This window comes from Bos javanicus, chromosome 13, assembly GCF_032452875.1.
Source record: "Bos javanicus breed banteng chromosome 13, ARS-OSU_banteng_1.0, whole genome shotgun sequence".
NCBI classification, from domain to species: domain Eukaryota; kingdom Metazoa; phylum Chordata; class Mammalia; order Artiodactyla; family Bovidae; genus Bos; species Bos javanicus.
This window is the reverse complement of record NC_083880.1, coordinates 73,010,126-73,019,145: the sequence shown is the minus strand read 5'-3', so window position 1 is coordinate 73,019,145 and position 9,020 is coordinate 73,010,126. Positions and strand designations below refer to the sequence as shown.

Sequence of the window (9,020 nt, the reverse complement as noted above, 5' to 3'; positions counted from 1 at the left end):
CTCTGCTCTAAAACCTCCCATGACTGCCCATTGCCTGATTCCTCGCCTTGACATTCAAGGCCACCCACGGCCCAAGTTCAATCTATCTGTGAAGGGCACCCTGAGGCTGCATGAGGAGCACTCATGAAAACCCTTTCCTTCCTTTAAGATTAAAGGGCACTTCAGTCATTTATTCCCCTATCATGCAGTTGCTCATTCAACACAATCTATTAAACACACAAATTACTTATTAATACATCTTTATCACCTACTAGACGAGAAGGCAATGGCACCCTACTCCAGTACTCTTGCCTGGAAAATCCCACGGATGGAGGAGCCTGGTAGGCTACAGTCCTTGGGGTCGCTAAGAGTCAGACACGACTGAGCGACTTCACTTTCACTTTTCACTTTCATGCATTGGAGAAGGAAATGGCAACCCACTCCAGTGTTATTGCCTGGAGAATCCCAAGGACGGGGGAGCCTGGTGGGCTGCCGTATCTGGGGTTGCACCGAGTCGAACACGACTGAAGCAACGCAGCAGCAGCAGACAAAGACATCATTCTAGGGCTGAAGTAGAAAGAGACAGTGGTCTTAACCAACTGTAACTAAAATGTCTTAATTTTGCACATTTTCTCAAATGTGACCCTGTATATGCATTGCAGAACCTCCCCCCGCCCCCAGCCTGCAAATGTCTTGGTTGTTTAGTTGCTAAGTTGTATCCCAATCCCAGGCACGAATACAGGAGGGGGTTACCAGTTCATTCTCTAGATCTTCCTGACCTGGGAATTGAACCCGTGTCTCCTGCATCACCCGTGTCTGCTGCATTGCAGGTGTATTCTTTACCACTGAGCCACCAGGGAGAAGAGTGTAAATCCACCTCTGTGTCCAGCCCGAGGGTCCATCTCCCAGCGCAGGAACTGAGCTCCAATGTCTTGATTCCTGGTTCTATCATCAACCACCTATGTGCCCTTGGAAAGTCATTTTCCCAGGTCTCAGACTATTTATAACCAGTGATAATCACAGTTCTGACCTGGAGAGAGTTCTCGTCAGGAATCACGTTAGATTAGGTGTAAAAGCGCCTGCGCGCGGGGCCTGCACGTGGTAAGCGGCAGCCAACATTAGCTGGGGCAGGAGCCACTGACTTTGCTGGCTCCCGGCAACTTGAGGGATCCAGAGATTTGCTCTCTCTGCCCACTGGCGGGCACCAGAAATCACAAATGACATGCTGTCTCTGTACACTGGCTAAGCAGGCGTCCCGGAGCTCCCGAAGCGGGTAAGAGTGAGGGGTTTCTGGACCCCAAAGAGATCCCACAAGACCAGCCAGGAGCCTGGTAGTTTTCTGTGCTCTACGTCTGGAGCAATGATGGGGGCGGGTTGCATCTGGCCTAAAAGGGCTCCCCAAACCTTGGGCTGCTGGTTCTCATTCCCAAAGCCCTTAAGTCCACTTCTCACTGCATCCCACAGCCCAGGACAGTGTGGGTAAGAGACTCTGGCTTCCTGAGCTAGCTCTTCACGTTTTGGTCTGTGTGACCTTGGGCAAGTGACTTGACCTCTCTGAGCCTCGGCGTCCTTTTCTATAAAATGGAAACATTACTGGTCCCAAAGAAGGGAAAAGCCTCTCTGCGGAGAAGATATGGCCTTAATGGTTTGGGTTGCTTAGAGTCAGTAAATATGCTATAGTGTAATCGGCTGTTTCCTGCTGATGACAAATGTAATGTGTTGATTAATCTGAACATTGTACCAAGTATCTTACCATGAACCTAGCCCTGTACTGGATAAGAAGACTGGCAAAAATGAAGCTAGGGGTTTTGTTAGGGGTAGTGGGATTCTGGGTGATAGATTTTCCCCACCTCAGCCCCGCTCTGTATCTGCCAAACTCTATGCAGTTTGTTTTTTGTTTTTGGCTGTGCCGGGTCTTAGTGGCATCACGTGGGATCAGCAGGTGGGTTTTTTTTTTTTTTTTCAGTTGCAGCCTATGGGCTCTTTAGTTGTGGCATGTGGGATCTAGTTCCCTGACTAGGGATCAAAGCCAGGCCCCCTGTATTATGAGCACAGAGTCTCAGCCCCTGGACCACCAGGGAAGTCTCTAAACGCTCTACAATATGGATGCACAGACCTAACAGTGATGGAAAGGGAAGCAGGGGAGGAACGCTGATTGGACCCCTACTATGTACCAGATGTTTCCGCTTTATCCTTTCTCTAAGGCTGTGGGCTCCGGGCAGACAGGGACCACCTGGCTTGCTCATTGCCGCGTTCTCCGCGCCCAGCATGATGCCTGATATGTAGTAAGTTCTCAATAGAAACATATCTAATGATTAAGAATGACTTGGGTAATGTTTACAAAGGAGGAGCCGAGGTTCAGAGAGGTTGTGTGACTTGTCCGAGGTGGCCCAGCCAGTAGGACACAGGGCTGGGATCCTGAGGAGCTCCTTTCCACTCAGTGCCTGTCCTGCCTCCCTCCATCCTCACACTTCCTTTGCCCGAAACAGCTTATTTTACAAATACAGACTTTGGTAGTTCTGGTTAAGCAACAACCCCAAGGGGGTAGGGCTTAGAATTTACCCCATTTACAGGGAGGACAACTGAGGCACTGATCAGTTAACCAGCTTGCTCAGATCACACAGTCAATAAGGGGTAGAACCAGGATTCTAAGCCTTCCCGTTGCTACAACGCTTGCAGGTGACCACTCTGTCATGCGGCCTCCCAGAGGGGCGGCTGGATGTGAATCTTGTCTCCTCAATACCCTGGGGAGCCCTGGAGGCCCCCGATCATGCCTTTTTTGTGCAGCCCCTGGAGGCCCTGGCACAGGATTGGGCTCACCTCGGGCCCTCAGTTTGGGTCCTCTGGTTGGGGGGTTTGGCCATCAGGTGAGGCCCCTTAGTCGCTGTAGCCCCCTTTGGAAGGTAGTTGGTGACCCTGGGTTTCTAGTGCAAGGTCAGCTCTACCCTTTGAGTCTAGGACTACCTGTCCACGCCCCACCCAGGCCTGTACACACCTGTCAGCAGCGGCGCTTTGAGGATGTAGGGAAGTGGCAAGGGCTGGACTTTGGCCCCTTTATCTGCACCGCTTTCCCACTCTCAGATGTTTGTCCAGTAGTGTATGGGCTGTGTGCACATGGCATATATATATATATACACACATGCAGACGAGCCCACATGTACACATGCATTTCTGTACACATGCCTTTGGATATGAGTCGTCATGTGTGTGAGTACACACGAGTATCTGGCCGTGGTATGTGTGCTCCTGTCTGAGGGTGCGGGTGTGGACTTAAATGTGAGCCTGAGTTTATATGAGGCTTTGCACATGTATGTGATGTGGGAAAACAGAGCACCAAAGTGGAAGGGCATCTCTTTGCCTAGCCTCAGTTTCCTCATCTGTAAAATGGGGGCAATAATGGTCCCTAACTGGTAGAACAGTGCTAGATACACAGAAAGTGCCATAATATTGGCTGTTATTATTACTAGTGACCTCACAGAAAGTGCCGTAATATTGGCTGCTATTATTACTAATAACCTCCCAGGGGCTGTGTGGAGATTCCACAAAATAATGGCTTTGAGAGTCTGGCTCAAGAATTGTTTCTCCCATTGTCCTTAGATTAGTAGTCTTTTTTTTTTTCTTTTTCCTTTTCCCTTGCTTTTATCATCACAAAGGTAATATAACTGTTCTATTTTGGGAAATAGAGGTGGGGAAGGGTGGGACATCTCTCACCCAGAACTCCTGTCACCCTCAACACAAGTAGTATGTTACTCTCTTTAACTAAAGTATGGTTTCTGTACAATATTATATAAGTTACAGATGTACAACATAACAATTCAGAATTTTTAAAGGTTATGCTCCATTTATAGTTATTATAAAGCATTGTCTATATTCCCCATATTGTACAATATATCCTTGAAAGTGAAAGTTGCTGAGTTGTATCCAACTCTTTGTGACCCCATGGACTATACTGTCCATGGACTTCTCCAGGCCAGAATACTGGAGTGGGTAGCCTTTCCCTTCTCCAGGGGATCTTCCCAACCCAGGGATCGAACTGGGGTCTCCTGCATTGCAGGTGGATTCTTTACCAACTGAGCTATCAGGGAATATCCTTGGAGCTTATTTTATATCTATTAGTTTGTACTTCTTAATTCTCTACCCCCATATAGTAGTTTCGTTTTTGCTATTCCTTTTCAGACTTTGTCCATAAATAAGATAGCATGAGCCTTAGCACCAGGATGGTGCTTAAAGGATATTTGGATGGATTAACAAACATTTTTTTTCAGCTTAGATGATTAAACTGAGTACTTTTAAGTGTACCTTTATTATTATTATTTTTAAATTGGAGCATAATTGCTTTAAAATGTTGTGTTGCTTTCTGCTGTACAACAACATGGATCAGCTACGTGTATACATATATCCCCCCTCTGTTGACCCTCCCGCCGCACCCCCATCCCACCCTTCGAGGTCGTCACAGAGCACCGAGCTGAGCTCCCTGTGCTGTGAACAGCTTCTTGCTCGCTAGCAATTTCACATTTGATAGTGTACATATGTCAATTAAACTGAGTATTTCTTATCCTGCTTTTGTTCACTTATTATGGGCATTTTCCATGGAACGGCCAATAATTTATAATTATTAGAAGTAATAGAAGAAAATTAGAATTGTCCCCATGCACCCAAAGCTGGGAAATAGTCAGTTGATTTATGGAAGAACCACTTTAAGAAATGTTGTGGGTTAATAACAGACCTGTAAGATTTTTTTCTTTCTTTGTGATGAGTTAGTGCTTCCATATTAGGAATGGGATATCCCAGGATTTATCTGTCCCTGGACATGAAGGGGATTCCATTGAAAAAATGAGACAACAACCATCAAGAAAACGCAGGTCAAAACCACAGTGAGATACCTCTACACACCCACTAGGGTGACTATTCAAAAAGACAGACAATAACAACTGTCAGTCTGGGTGTAGAAAAATGAGAACCCTTGTACACTACTGGTGGGAAAATGGTGCAGCTGCTTTGGGAAACAGTCTGGCAGTTCCTCAAAAGATTAAAAATAGAGCTACCATATGATCCAGCAATTCCTCTCCTAGGTCTATACCCAAGAGAAATGAAAACATATGTCCACATACAAATGTTCACAGCAGCATTATTCACAAGGGCCAGAAGATGCCGACCATCTAAATGTCCATCAGGTGATGCATGGATATATTAAATACGGTCTATCCACACTGTAGACAATATTCTGGCAATAAAAAGGAATGAAGTACTGATGTACGTTACACCATCGATGAACCTTGAAAGCATTATGTTCAGTGAAACAGGCCAGTCACAAGAGGACTCTGTGCGCTTTCTATCTTGTATGATTCCATTTATAGGCAAATCCACAAAGACAGAAAATAAATGGGTGGTTGCCTTGGGCTGGGAGGGGTGGGAGATTAGCAGGGAGAGGGGTTGGCTAGGGAGTGACTCCTCATGGGTACAGGATATTTTGAGGGAGGGATGATGAAAAAGTTCCAAAACTGATTGTGATGACTATAGTAAACCCCATTGAATTACATACTTTAAATGATTAAATTGTATAGCATGCAAATTTTTAAAGGAACAGAGACCCAAGATGACAATGAAAATATAGCTCGTTTATTTAAAAGCCTGGACTATGTATGGACCAAGTGCTTGGTAATCTCATTTAACTTTCACAACCATCTTCGTTATTTTCCCCACTGTACCAGTGAAGACACAGATTCAGAGTGTTTGGGTAAGTGGCCCAGAGTCACTCAGCTCTTTAGTGGTAGAGCTGTGGTTTGAATCGAGGCTTATTTTTAGGTCCGTGCTCAGTCTGCAGTATTTTGTTTCAGTTCCGGTGCAAGACTGCGGCCTGGGAGGATGCTGAATTCACTTCCTTTCACAGACTCACTGAATCTCCAGCTACATACGGAACTGTTTCCTGTGGGAGAAATCCTCTAAAACTAGCTGAGGGACTCCTACACATCAGGAGAACATGAAAAAGCCCACGTGGAAGCAGGTAGGGCAGGCTGAGACACAATCTCATCACAGACCCCATCCCTGGCACGGTGACTCGCAACTAGGAAGGAGTTCTAAACCTTGACCTTCTCCCCAAGGAGCGAAAGGTCTGAACCCCACATCTGGCGGGCTAACTTTTCAGACCCGCATCTTAAGTGTTTCTACTGCTTCTTGGAAGGGGCCAGGAGCCGGTGCACCAGGCCAGCTGGACAAACATGCAGCGTACAGGACAGGTGGGGCCCAAGGCCTGGGGCTCCTCTCTAGTCTTCATCTGGCCTGGGCAGCCAGAGTTCATGGTCACGGCTCTTTATCACTCCCTGAAGCCTTCTCCCAGCATCTCTCTGTTTATGGCCCTTTAACCAGATACTCAACAAAGGGCTGCCCAAGAAGCCTCCAGGACTGGGCCCTGGTCAGCCCCCACGACTTCCATCCTTGCTACACTGAGATAATAATATGTGTGTACTAAGATATATAGACAAAGATGTTCATCACAGTATTGTTTATAATAGGGAAAAACTAGAGAGACTCTGAATGGTCAACGCCGGGGGACTGGTTACTGTACAACAGAATGTACAACGGAATAATACAAAGTAGCCCTTAGAAGTCAAGTCCTGTGGTAGAAGACTGCTTCCTGACATAGGACAAGGCTCAGATGTCAAGGTCAAATGAGAGAGGCAGACATGTGCTGGGCATCCCCACGCCTCACCACCACCCAGGCCAACCCCTGCTTGCCATCTGCTGTGTTGCCATATTAAACTTCTTAGGGTCCCCTAAAGCCCTGGGCTTTCCCTCGTTTCAGGCATTTGTACTTACTTCCCCCTCTGCCTGGAATGTTCCTTCCTGTCCCTTCCTGCAACTCTTTCAAACCAGCTGACTCTGGGTCAGCCATCAGGTCTCAGCAGAAATGCCTCTTTTCCTGGGAAGTACTCTTGGCCACTTGGGCTGGGGCAGGGCCCCATGTTCTTTCGCCACCCCCCTGGGTCCCCAGCACAGCATGGGTCATGCTCTGTGAGGACATTTAACTGCCTGATTCTCACATTTGACACCAGAAGATGAGAACAGACCTGCCTGACTGGCTGTTGTCTTCTCCGTGTCTGTTCTCAGAGTAGACACCTTCCAGGGATTTCCTTGGCAATTGGAATAAAAGCCAGCCTCCTTTCCATGTTGTATGAGGCCTTGTGTGGTCTGGCCAGTGCTCACTTCACCAGCTCATCTCCTGTAATTCTCATTTGCTGACTGAGATCATTCTCTAAGGTACCAAATGCATTCCTGCCCCCAGACCTTTGCATTCACTATTTCCTCTGCCTGGAATGAATGACAGAATGAGCAGGACCTAATCCTTCATTTCAAGTTGCTCATAGTCCAGTGGGAGGCAGACAGATAAACTGGCTCTCTCTGGGCCCCAGTTTCCTTGCCTATAAAGTGGAGTTGGTCATCTGCCCAGTCTCTCTCTCTGCCCTCCCTCTCCCTCCCTTGCAGGCCTCTAGAAGGGCCTGCTGAGGCCCCCGGTGGAGCCTGTGTGGTGAACCGTGCTGGGGAGAATGGTGGTTATTATAATGGGCTGAGAGCTGGGGGCCCAGCTTCCTGATGGATGATCAGGAGGGGTGGGGTCAGGGGATGAGGGACTGCATTGGCAGGCCGGCCCCCACTTTGCCCCAGGCTGCACATGTCTGGCGTCTACAGATCGTTGCTCTGAGATCATTGCCACCAGATGTGGCCGGGCCTGTAGCAGGGACCAGCTGAGGCTGGTGGGGCCTCCGTGGGGTCAGATATCTGGTGACGGCTGACCTCGCCTTCCTGAGCCAGCTGGGCCTGGGGTGGGCTGCAGGGTGGGCAGCCCTGATGCCTTTCCCATTGATGGTCTCTCTCTGCTGCTGACTAGACACCTCTCCTCCCAGAGGGAGCCCCAGGGGGCAGATAACCAGTTCCAGGTGCCGCCCTCTGCTCTTTTGGCCCATTCCTGGCCCCCTTAGTGCTTAAGGAAGCCGAGTGTGTGTCCTTTACCTAGACGCATCTCTTACCCCAGAGTCCTTTTATGCCTGTGTCCCTAGTGGAAAAGACAATTGAAACTTGTATTTGTCTAGCGGGAACATTGAGTGGATTCAAGCTGTGTGTGACGGTCCTGTGATTGTAATGAGGATTTACTAATCCCATTTCATATACGAAGGAACTGAAGTTTTGAAAGATAATGGTGCGGATTCAGGCAGAGAACAGGCCCAAACTCGTCAGACACCTAAGATATGACAAGCACTTTACAACCAGGATCTCATTTCATCCTCACGCAATCCTGTGAGGTGGGTACTATTGTCTTCATCTAGCAGATAAGGAAACGGAGGCTGACAGAGGAGAATGTTGCTCAAGGTGTTCACTCGGCCAAGCAGTGGTGGGTCTGGGACTCAGAGTCAAGTCTGGACCACGGCTAAAGCCAGTGCCCTTAATCACGGAGCTTATTGCCTTGGGGCTGCATTTCAGTTCACAGCCATGCTGAGAGACAGTAGGTTATTAACTATATTTCTCAAGGAATCGCTTCTTGGCCTTTTGGCTAAGATCAAGTGTAGTATTTGTTCTTATCAGTTTAATATATTTCTCAAGGAAGAAGACTGAGGATGAGTGAGATTAGTAGGTTGGACAGCATCCCACAGCCGGCGAGACAGGAAGCTCTGATCATTGGCAGAAGTTCAGGATTAGGAAAAACAGGGTCTTTGGAGGTTGTCTTAACCAGCCCTCTCAGTTTACAGATGAGAAAACTAAGACCCAGAGAAGGAAAGTGACTTACCAATGTTACAGAATCAGCAAAATCATACTCAGGGCTCTTTCATTGGCAGGGAGAGTGGCTCACCTTCACCCCTTTCTTTACTATTAGGTCACTCCTCCAGCTCTGTGTGTCTGTCTCACTGTCGCATGAGTACCACGCTGGTCCAATTTACTGATGATATCATGCTAATAGGACTTGATGATCAGGAAGGATTAGGCATCTTAGATGCCTCACTAAGACACACACACACACACACGAGAGAGAAAGGGAGAGAAAGGTCTAT

At 47.8% G+C, this 9,020-nt stretch overlaps 1 pseudogene; it reads left to right on the top strand.

Annotated features, from left to right (window-relative positions):
* The first annotated feature begins 8,504 nt into the window (after window positions 1–8,504).
* Window positions 8,505–8,622, top strand: LOC133259997 (U2 spliceosomal RNA; annotated as a pseudogene).
* Window positions 8,623–9,020: the final 398 nt, after the last annotated feature.